This window comes from Macrobrachium nipponense, chromosome 11 (assembly GCF_015104395.2).
Source record: "Macrobrachium nipponense isolate FS-2020 chromosome 11, ASM1510439v2, whole genome shotgun sequence".
NCBI lineage: Eukaryota > Metazoa > Arthropoda > Malacostraca > Decapoda > Palaemonidae > Macrobrachium > Macrobrachium nipponense.
This window is the reverse complement of record NC_061087.1, coordinates 18,822,843-18,835,342: the sequence shown is the minus strand read 5'-3', so window position 1 is coordinate 18,835,342 and position 12,500 is coordinate 18,822,843. Positions and strand designations below refer to the sequence as shown.

Here is a 12,500-nt window from a genome sequence, read left to right as displayed (position 1 = left end):
AGAAATCTTTTCTATATATTATAAAAATATAATAAAAGAGAATGGCAGCAGCACAGCCTGAAATATAAAGGGACATACTAGCGCGAGCGCGCACACACACACACACACATATATATATATATATATAGTATGTATATATATATCTTATATATATATATATATATATATATATATATATATATATATATATATATATATATATATATATATATATATATATGGAAGCCAAGGTAATAATGTCTAAAAAATTTTGAGGTAATAATTCTCCCTTATAAAAGTGAAAATGCGATGTACATACAGACATATGCATAATATATATATATATATATATATATATATTATATATATATATATATATATATATATATGTATGTAATATATATATATATATATATATATATTATATATATATATATATATATATATATATATATATATATATATATATATATATATATATATATATATATATATATATATATATATCTATATATATATATATATATATATAGATATATATATTTCAGCTGATATATTCGGAGAGAGAGAGAGAGAGAGAGAGAGAGAGAGAGAGAGAGAGAGTAACATCTACAAAATTAATAAGACAAGGCAAAACAAACAGACTTTCTGGGGAAAACGCAAATGTAGCTTACTATCCACTTCATCATCCCCCCCCCGCCCCCCACCACCAAAAGAAAATGTAAAAAAATCGAAGCAGGGGCCCTATCAAAAGAGAACCTTTCCAGGAAATCCCCCTTCTAGGTCTTAGAAATCAGATGCGTGCAGCCCTGGGTTAATATTTGCAAGTTTGTTGGATCAATAACCATACCCTAATGAAAATTCACCAGCTATAATTAAATACACATTCTCAAAGAAACCAAGAGATTAATTACTGATTTTCTCTTATCATGTACACATTTATTGTTGATCACTTCTGCTACTTCTAGCAAATATTTTTCCTGTTTTCTTGATGGTATTTTATTATTATTATTATTATTATTAATGTCAAACAAGTATGAGGGTCATAAAACAATGACTCTGATGTCATAAATAATCATAAAGGACTGGGTATAACTTTAAAATATAGAACCAAACTCTAAACAATAGAACACTAGTCGATGATGATATTTTAATTGACACATTGGAGCGTTTACATTTAAACTGACGAACTTAAAATAATTCTCTAGAATGAGATTAGGAAATCATAATGATCTATCTTTATTTTTTTTTTTTTGCCCTATCATTTTTATGAACCTCAATAGGAATTCTAATTTTTTTCTCAGTAGGAGATCACATAAGATTGTGAGTGCTGAGTTTCCTTACTCAAACAAACCTGAAGTAATCAAAATAACGTCGGTTGCTTTCAAGAAAGAATCTAACAAAAGCAGGCAAGAAGTTGATAATTTTTAAAACTAACACATCGTAACCCTGGGTACGATCTCACTTTACTTTAAAAGGAAGCTGACGAAACCACAAAAGGAACCTGACAATTCTCTTCAGCATGAATTCGACAAATATCCGAAAGGAATTTTCCATTATTTTTTTGTAAGAACTTATTAAAATCCCAACAGACTTGACACACTTAGTAACTCCACTCGTATTTTTAAATAAGCAGCCTGTCGAGGTCTTGACATAAAAATGTGCATTGTTTATTCACAAACTTGGAAAAATTCCGATAGCTATGAACTTAATTAAGAAACTTAACGCATAATATTTGCATCTCAGGTGGGGAAAAAACAGTGATGACATTTAATACCCGGAACTCATTCTGTTTAACTTACAAATTCTAATAGAAAATTAGTGAAATTTCCTGATGCAAAATAGTGAAAATTCCTGATGCCAAATAATGAAATTTCCTGATGCAAAATAGATAATGAATATGAATGAAAATAAGGACTCCATGAAATGCCTCTGGGAACCTAATGGACCCCTATTAGAAAACAAACAGAAATCTGTTGGAAGATTGGCAGAAATGGACGAAAAAATTACGGAAATCTGATGGAAACCTGAAGAAAATCTGATGGGAACCTGATTAAAATCTGATGAGAACCTGATGAAAGTATGATGGGAACCTGATGAAAATCTGATGGGAACCTGATGAAAATCTGATGGAAACCTGATGAAATCCTGATGAAAATCTGATGGGTACCTGATGGAATCCTGATGAAAATCTGATGGGAACCTGATGAAAATCTGATTGGAACCTGATGAAAATCTGATGGAAACCTGATGAGAACTTCATGAAAATCTGATGGGAACCTGATGAAATTCTGGTGTAAACCTGATTAAAACCTAATGGAAGACCAATAAAAACCTGCTACCTAAGGCATACGTGAGAGAAATCTGATATAGACCTGAAAGAAATCATATGGGAACCAGACTGAGTTCTAATGGTATTCTCCGGAGTTTCTGATAAAAACATTCAGAATCTGAAAGCCAAGCAACGAGAAACTTGCGAAATTCTAAGGAAAGATAAAAAGGAACCGTTTGAATACGAAATTATTAGAATCCAATAAAATGAGGAAACGAAGAAATAATGAAGGGATAAGGGGTATTATTAAAAAAAAGAGTTAGGAAAACAGCGAGAGTAACAAAAGATTAAGGCAATTCTAATGACAATGAAGAACGTAAAAAAATATAACGAGAACTTTACGATGTGCAATGAGATATTCTAAAGAAGCGAATAATATTCTAATGAGATTGATGAAGAAATTCTAGCTGCCACTCAAATATACTAGCAAGAATTAAAAGAAAAAAAATAGTAACAACCCCGATTAATTCTCACGGAGGCAGACTGAGGCCCTGAATGGAACTAGAAGAAAATTCTCAACCTAATTCAGAATATTGGGAAATACATGAAACTGTAACTGAGGCTTCCTCAGATAGCGATGCAGTGGGTATATATTCTAATTAAATGATATTCCGCCGACAGGGCGCAGGACCCTGAAGAAATTCTAATGGAAATTGGATGACATTCCAATGGGTAGAAAAGATTTAGTCCGCCCCTTCCTTCGCTGTTCCAGAACATTCTTTAATACTATAATGAAATCGCTTCTTTAATACTATAATGAAACCGCTTCCATTCGTAAATCGGTTTATAGCGGATGTTAAAATATCGAATTGGTTTTGTTTCCTTATCATCAATATTGTTATTAAACAATCAAAAGACCCATTAGCAACTTAACTTTGCTATGTGATGAAATATCCATAAGTGATAGGAAATAAAAAAAAGTTTCATATTGTTATCCTAAACATATTGAATGGGTGTGGTGAATGTTTGTTATTGCATAAAGAGTCAACGAAAGTTGTTGAAAATCACGGGGGAAAATGTAAACGTTTTTTTAAGTAACAATTTTAAAAATCCTTTTATCATATTATATACGGACTTTTTTTCTGCCAAGTTCTAATAATGCTGGATATCTTCTTACTGACCGAAAATCTCCCCGGAAACCTATGCTATTCACATAAAAAAAAGCCGTAGCAGCATAATATTAAGACTATTAATGTCGATGAAAAATTTAATTAAAAACCAAAGCATCAAACAATAAAAAATTCTAAATGGGAGAATACAGAATATATATATATATATATATATATATATATATATATATATATATATATATATATATATATAATATATATATATATATATATATATATATATATATACACACACACACACACACACATGTACAGACGTACATAAATAAACGCGCTCAAACAAACGCACGATCAGAAGCTCTACGTGAAGGAATAATCCTCGCATCAGGGCTGTTATATGATCCAAAGTCAGCCATTGAAGTACCCTTTTTCCTCCCTTTCAAGTCCTTGGAAATTACACAAACTTGCCTCATGTTATTAATTACAGGAGAGGATCAAAGTGTGTGTGGGCTGAAGATGATAATTATGACTGAGGAGAGGAAAAGAGAGAGGGGTAAAGGGGGTGAAGGGGGGGAAGGTGCGGGGAATGAGGGCCATAAGGAAGAGGAGATCGGGAGTAAGGACAGGATGACAAGGAGGTAGGGAAAGAGTTAAGAAGTAGTGACAAGGAAAGGGAGGAAACGCGATCGGGGGGAAATAAGCAAACGAAATAAATCGGAGGATGATGCTGGAAAAGTAGATAAGATAGAGCTAGAAACCCAGATTAGAGGGTATGTCCGGGAGCAGGAGAAAAAGAAATGGTGAACATTGGCCAAAGGGGTTTTCGGAGTATATAAGAAGAGTAACTCAAAGAGATAGATATAAAACGTCCTTCTGCGGGACTTTCGTGCACATGAGAGAGAGTGAGAGAGAGAGAGAGAGAGAGAGTGCAAAAGATTACATTTGACGGTATAATGTTGTAAAAAAAGAGAGAGAGAGAAAAATTGTAAAAGATTATACCTGACGGTATAATGAGAGAGAGAGAGAGAGAGAGAGAGAGAGAGAGAGAGAGAGCCGACTAAGGAAGGAGGAAGCGTAAAAGGTGAAGTAACAAAAAAGGGTTTCTACCCCCTGCAGAGAAGATCAAACATCTGATGGAACGGTACAGAGATTCTCTGATATGATTTAAATTGTAACTTTTCTTCCAAGAGACTTTTTTTTTTTTCTTGGTAGTTTTTCAGGGTGAAATGTTGAAGTCTTCTCCTAGCCCTTATTCCTTACGGCTTCTCTTATCAAGGTTATTCATCTCAGACGAGTTGATTTTTTGTTGCCTTATGTAGTTCTAAACTGAAGTTAATTTTTCAATGGAGTATACTTCTGCCATAATTTTTCCCAGCTTTCAAAAATATCGTTCTAGGAACATATCTGCCTCTCCTTGTCAGCTATGATGGTGTTGGCATACATACTATTAATATAAACGTGTTAACAGAAGTCCAATAAACGTGATGTGTCTTGCCGGCGTTATCATAAAATAAATCCAATAAATGGAATATCTCTAGTTCTTGTAAGTCTACCATTAGAACATATAAAAGGGAAAAAATGCGAATTTGGGATTGGATGATCAGATTACAAAATATTTCAATATTCCTCACGATAAAATCCTGAAGAGGATAATTTTTACAACCTAGCTGTTTTCATTTGTCAATTTGGCTCAGGAGTTCGAGATCATGCTTCATTGTGTCCAACAAATTATAACATGAATAAAAATCTCAAAATTTCCGAAAACGTTTTATGTACTTTATGTAAAACCTAAACAAAGACGAGAAGCCATGGACAGCCACAAACGCCTTGAGGCAGAACATTTAAGCGAGAGCTTGTGAGTGAACTGGACCGAAAGGGTCTCTTCCTTAAACCCATTCCGACTCTCTGACCTTCGTGTACAAGAGCACTCAGAAGAAGTACCTAGCGCTGCTACCATCAACAATACCATCAGGTATCTGAAGAAACCATCGAGATGAAAGGATGTTTCCCCTAAGTTGCTTGAATTAGGGTCACAAAAGTATCCCTCTCAAGTAACTTTCTTTTTTTTTTACGGATCCCATGTCTTTTTTTTTTTTTTTTATTTCATTTCAAGTATCATTTTTTTTTCAGAATGACGCAAGGCATCTGCCCCTCTCCTAGAAACGTCATCGAAGGATAGCGGTAGGGGATCCTTCAGGGCTTTGAGTGACGCCCTCTGAAGGAGCCCAGATGCTCCTGCCGAAGGACTCTCCACTCCTTCCTTAACAACTGGGGCTGAAGAGGAGGAGGAGGAGGAGGAGGAGGAGGGGGAATGCTAGCACGAGGTGGGTGATATGGGACGGCCTGTTTACCCGTAGGTTAACGCCGGGATGAAGGAGTGCTGTTGCTCGGTAAACAGTGACCGGGCTTCTGGAAGGTAACGAAGAGGGAGAGCGAAGAGGGCGCCGTTTAAACGATGATACTTGAGAGAGAGAGAGGGAGAGAGATTTTAGTTTTTTAACTATTAACTTATGTATGTATAGATATACATATATAGTATAATAAATATATATATATATATATATATATATATAGTATATATATATATATATATATATATCTGTATATATATATATAATATAATGTAACATGCTTTATTAGCGAAAAATCAGATGACGCTATTTCTTCTTGGCCTGCGAGGATACAAATACCGTTCTTTATCTCTGCTTTTTTTTTTTTTTTTTTGCGCTGGTTTTTCCAATAAATACTTGCTAAATGGTCCAGGTCGTTGTTTTTGTTGACATTTATTCATCGTTTTAAAAATAAGTATATAAAATGTGATCTAACATCTATCACAAAAGAGAATGCGAGGAAAAAGAAAAGAAGTAAATCTGCTGAATTGTGATCGAGCGTAATCATCTAAATATTTATTCGCCGTTAAAAAAAAAAAAATCCTACATAAACTAATTTTATTAGTTACGCACACGCACCCTGGCTCAGGCAGGTGATAGACCAGCCCTCGGCATCACTTCCATTTTTTTCTTACCTTTTTTTTTCACCTCTATTTACCTCACCTCTTCTTACCTGAATGAAGGAGGATGGCCTCCTTTTTCCTCCCTCCTCCATCTCCACCGTTTCCTCTTGCATCTCCTCTTCTTCCTTTTCGTCTTGTCCTTTCATTCTTGTCGGCAACAGCAAAGCTATGGACATGTTATGGATGTCACTAACGGGATGCCTCTTGCTTGCTTGCTATCTGACGAAAAAGTATAAATTACAAATTCATTTCATTAAATATTTTGTTGGATGAATAAATACATAAATAAACAATTTAAACAATAATTATTCTCTCTCCTGTCAGGAGTAGCTTAACCAAACCACCAACAAAATACCTATGTATAAATAAATGAAGGGATACAGCAAGAAGAAAGTTATCAATCAGTTTTCACCACGACCTTTGTTCAAGTTTAACAGAACTGCGGCCCTCATGAAAAACGCTGCTGCTTCTCACGGCTGAGGGCGATGTGAGGCAGCGCCCTTATGGCTCATCAATACGAGGTGGAGGTATAGAACACGCGAACTTATGACCCTGAGTTCGTTAGCCCGTTTTTATTCCACCGTCGTAACTTCCACCTGTAAGATACGCCAAGCCCCATACTTTCCTCAAGTTTTAGACTCGAGAACTAATGTTTCAGCTTAAATCCGATCAAGGGGGCCGAGGAAGGCGAAGAAGACGAGGGCGTTCTACTTCGTTTTCCGGGGACTTGCAATTCGGCAAACAGAGAAAGCGACATCGGGGCGAGGGTAGACCCATCGCAGAACCCAACAAAATGACTCAAATATGGAGGAGGCGAGCGAAAAACTGTGAAGATCACACAACCTGTCCGACTTGTAGATCATCATCGTGCGACTGCCTTGTTACCGGGAGCGCATCCGATTCCTCTCGGTCGACCACGACCTTGACTTCGTAACTGCCATTGCATCGCTTTTTCACCAGGGAACTTCATGCCCAGGCAGGAAGACCAGATAAAATTAACCTGACCTTATTACGTGGCAAGTGATCTTCGACAGAATGAGCTTGCTGCGTTTGTTTACAACTGGTAAATATGCTAAAGGTGCATTCGAACGAGACATTCTTCTTTACATATCATGGCGAGCGATCCTTAGCGAAATATTAACTAGGCTATTCATACAGTAAATCAACTTCAGCATAGGTTTTCGTAGGAGTACGTTATTGGCTGATTTATCTCCTGATCTGTCTCTCCGCGGATGATGGCAAATTGCCGTCGGTTTGGAGATGAAATATGGCAGCTAGGAGCTTTTTAACTGCCTCTTAGCAAACGGTAAAAAGAAAAAATATATATATATACCATGGTTCGAAGGTGACTGTAAACCGAGGCAATATCAGAGCATACACTCTGAACCTGGATTTGTCAAGGTCGTGATATACCTCTCTCTCTCTCTCTCTCTCTCTCTCTCTTCTCTCTCTCTCTCTCTCTCTCTATATATATATATATATATATATATATATATATATATATATATATATATATACTATATGTATATATATATCTTATATATATATATATATACATGTGTGTGTATAAATTATAAAAGATGGCAAGAAGAAATCGATGTCGCAGTCACACTTGAACTACTAACTACCGGATCGTGGGTGAAACCCATCAGGAGAAACTTTCCATCATCTCAGCACCTTTAAACACTTACACACAAGGTTCCTCAGCATCACGTCGAACTCCCGTCCTCACATTGCACCATTCACTTTTATCTTGTATATGCTCTTTCGTTTCCCGGATACGATGGCCTTTCCTATCCAAAAGATTTTTCGCGCCATGAATCAACGTTTTCTAGGTCTTCCTACAACTTAATCACTCCCAAAGTAAACTCTCTTCTCCAAACTATCGTCCACTCTTCTTTCCATGACACCAAACCATTTCAAAAGCCGCATATACATAATTTCACCTACGCTAAACTTTCTACCACTTAACATAAACAACAACTGTATATAAACACCTTTTCTTTCATCCACACTTCACTTCGATGGAGGCGAGTTGGCACAGCAATTCTTATCCCTCATCCATAACGTGGCTTCAAGTAGACAATGCTGGTCTCTTCATGATATTCTGTAGGAATCATATTGCATTATTTGCTTTACCTGTTCTGTGACTCGTTTCGTCGCACATGTTATTATCATCTGATTCACATACTTCTAAAATATTTATAAAAATCATCCAAGGACTCTCTCTCTCTCTCTCTCACACACACACACACACGCACACACACATATATATGTATATATATATTTGACTGTCAGGGCTTGAAAGGATAACGATTCTTGAAAAGAAGAAGTTAAAGATAAAGTGATATTATTTATTCCTCTATTGTATTTACTCAAACCCACAAACACGTATACATACATACCTACATATATACACACATATATAATATATATATTATATATATATATTTTTTAATTGTAAAAAAATTTTAATTGTGTAAATTTTAGTCAATTTTACTCTTTTTACTCATGGATTTTAGTAAATTTAAGATTGTTTTATATTTGTTTATATTTATTTAACTGACAGATTCCCCTATGTAATAAATGTGTTATTACGAAACGTCGCAATAAAGAAACCTATAGATATTGGCCTGTTTCCTCAAGTCAACTTCTGATTTGTTTGCATCCCTTGGTCTTCATCTGTCTGCGCCTTGGTTGTGTGTGTATGTATGTGAACATGTATATATATATATATATATATATATGTATATATATATATATTATATATATCTATATAATATATATATATTTATATTATAATTATAAATTATATCTATATATATATATATAATTATATATTATATAGATATATATATATGTATATATATTGTATAGTATATATATACTATAATAATATATAAATTAGTACTATACTATTATTAGGTATTATATATAGTATATGGTATGGTAGTATAATAGATTATATAATTAGTATCATATATATAGATATATAATATTATTTATATATATAGGTATAGTATATATATATATATATATAATCATATATGATGTGCGTGTTTCCGAGTTTGAATTAATGTACATAATACAAAGAGCAATAAACAATATCACTTTATCTTTAATTTCCCCTTTCTAAAATCGTTACCCTTTCAAGCCTGGACAGACATCGCGCTGCAGTTGTTACTGTTCCTCCTCCTCTTCTCTCTCTCTCTCTCTATCTCTCTCTCTCTCTCTCTCTCTCTCTCTCTCTCTCTGTCCATACTTTTCATTTCCCTCAGTTCCAGGGACGTGATTGCCGAACAATAATGAAATAAAAAAAGTACCAAACACCGCCAGGTGTTAGGAGGTCCCTGTCTCTATTACTGCCCCCATAATTCTTCCTTGATTAAGGGATCCCTCCACGGGCGCCGTATTGGAAAATGAAAACATGTATTACATTCAATTTATACCGAATCGATACCTCCATTTCTCTCTGTCGTAAATCAGTGATTGCATTGAGTTTTTTCTCTCTCACTCGGATAAAAAGATATGGATAAATATATACAGAGAGATCCAGCTAGGGGGAAATGAAAGGACGAGTGTGTTGCCTCAATCTAGCAGGATGGGTGTTCGAGTTTATAGTTAATTCTCGTTTTTATCGGTTTTGTAGCATCTTGTTTTATTTTATTAGACTGCAGACTTCCTTCCTTCCTTGCAGCTAATGTATGATATTGTCAGGCTATGCTGCCAGCTCACTCGGTCCAAAACTTGAAAGAGGAGATCACACAATTATTTGGGAGGAGAATGTTACTAAAAACGTTGCATTCTGAAGTCTGGTCGTAATACTGATACATGCCACTGCGCTGTTATAATTACCTGTTTCTGTTGCTGTTATTGCTTTCCTTTGGTGATTGGGGTAATGTTGCCTATGTTGATATCACTTTTATCACAATACTTATGATTTTGAAATCATATTAGGACTGTTTCGTGTATTGCTGTAGTATTTTGTACGCTATTAGAGTATCCTTTTCTATATTTCTATATCCAGACGATTATATATATATATATATCTATATATATAATATATATATATATATATATACATATATATATCACACACACACACACATATATAATAGTTATATATATATATATATACATATATATATTACACACACACACACACATATATTATATATATATATATATATATATATATATATATATATATATATATATATAGAAATTGCTTGTTTGCCTATCAACAATTTGTTGTTCCTTTTAGAAAACTTAATATTAATCGTCTGAGTGTTTATATTAAGCGTCTAGTGTATACACACACACACACACACACACACACACACACCACACACACACACACACATATATATATATATATATATATATATATATATATATATATATATATATATATATATATACTAGAAGGACCTCATTGGAACTGGATGGTAACTAGCGGAGTTACCATCCAGTATTAATGAGGTCCTTCTCGTAATTGTACCATTTGGAAACAGAACAATTGTGTATGTGATAAGTATAATATATATATCACATTAGATATATATTTATATATATATATATATATATATATATATATATATATATATATATTTACATATGTATTTATATTTTACACGCAAACGCATCCGGTATATCATTTTTCGTTTTACAACAATAGTCTACGGGTAATATACACCGTGCCTAATCTCTCTCACCACATCATCCTTAGCAAGTATTCGGCAAAAAGGTACCTTGGTCCGAGCTTCGGGAAGGTACGTCTAGACATTATCAGTTCAATTTGTGACGATCAGGAAACACTTATATTACATACCCGCGCGGCTACCTACATCTTTATAATACAGACGCAATTTTAGCTATTCGCTGAAAATAAAAGCAGACTATGCTCATATGAGATATGTATATCTTTATGCAAGTATACTGAAAATCAAGTGTTTTGATCGCAATTAAGAACAAAATTGGTTGAGAGGATTGGTCATAAAAATAAAAAAAGAGAGGCAATAAAAGAAAAAAAATGAGAAGTGTATCACAAAAAATGAGCTTCAAATATTCATTTAAACCATAATAGCCCAGCTTTTAGATTGCTATCAAAATTGCATTAATAACAATAATGGTATTGTTCTAAAGGGTCCACAATAATACAAAGTGTAAAAAGTTCGTGTATAATTTTGAAGACTTTACAGAAAGCTTTCGAACCCTTTCCTGGGTTCATCTTCAGTCCAAATGAACAATAAGTTACAACAAGTACAGAGGTAAATTTAAAAAACAAGAGTCGTTGTAGATCGTTAGCACGTTAATGGGCCAGGTGATGAAGAAAGAGTGTAGTTAACAACAACTAGGTGATACCCTCTCCCCTATCAATCCTTCTGGCTGCAATTATACACGGACTTTTTACACTTTGTATTATTGTGGACCCTTTAGAACATTATATATACTCTCGTGATAGAGAGTTTTTCCCTAATAATGGTATTAATTGATGTCGCGAGCTACCATCATAGTCAAAGTTATTCTCAAAATACTGAATAGCCCATTCATAGTTCAGACCACTGGTCTGTAATAGCCGGGATCGAAATACCGACCCTGCAAATGTGGTTCGAGTGCTCTACCACATAGCCATACGATCCGTACCAGCAATAAGAGAAAAACTAAACACTGCATAATATTACCAAAATACCATAAATGATATTCTGTTATTGTACACAACTTTTATTTATTCATCTTGCACTTGTTGTCGCAAGTTTCAGTATTTACGTATAGAGAAATCACCATAGCAATTGTAACAATTGTACCAAAGTATTTTCAGCGGCGTTACCATAGTAACGACACTTTCTTCATCGTCAATATAATTTCACTATAATATCATAGGTTCATTGTGATTTACCTTAGTACCACACTACGTATCATATAGCTGGGAGTTGATATATAACCATGATACTGTTTATCCGAGTTGCTATAGTAACGTTATAATCTTCTCGAGAGCTAATATACCCACAGTAATTAAGCTCCTTTAAGTCATCAAAGCTAACGGAACTAATACTTCATTAGAGGAAATCTTAATTGTTCTCAACTTGTTTTGAAGAGCTGAACG

At 34.3% G+C, this 12,500-nt stretch overlaps 1 long non-coding RNA gene across 3 annotated transcripts in view; it reads right to left on the bottom strand.

Annotated features, from left to right (window-relative positions):
• The window catches only part of LOC135215377 (uncharacterized), a 424,575-nt gene that overhangs the window by 153,952 nt on the left and 258,123 nt on the right, over positions 1-12,500 (bottom strand). For 2 of the 3 annotated variants that reach the window (XR_010314723.1, XR_010314804.1), the window contains exon 4: positions 6,445-6,613. This is a non-coding gene — a long non-coding RNA (uncharacterized LOC135215377). The remainder of the gene's footprint in view (positions 1-6,444; positions 6,614-12,500) is intronic. The other variant, XR_010314852.1, reaches the window with a different exon arrangement.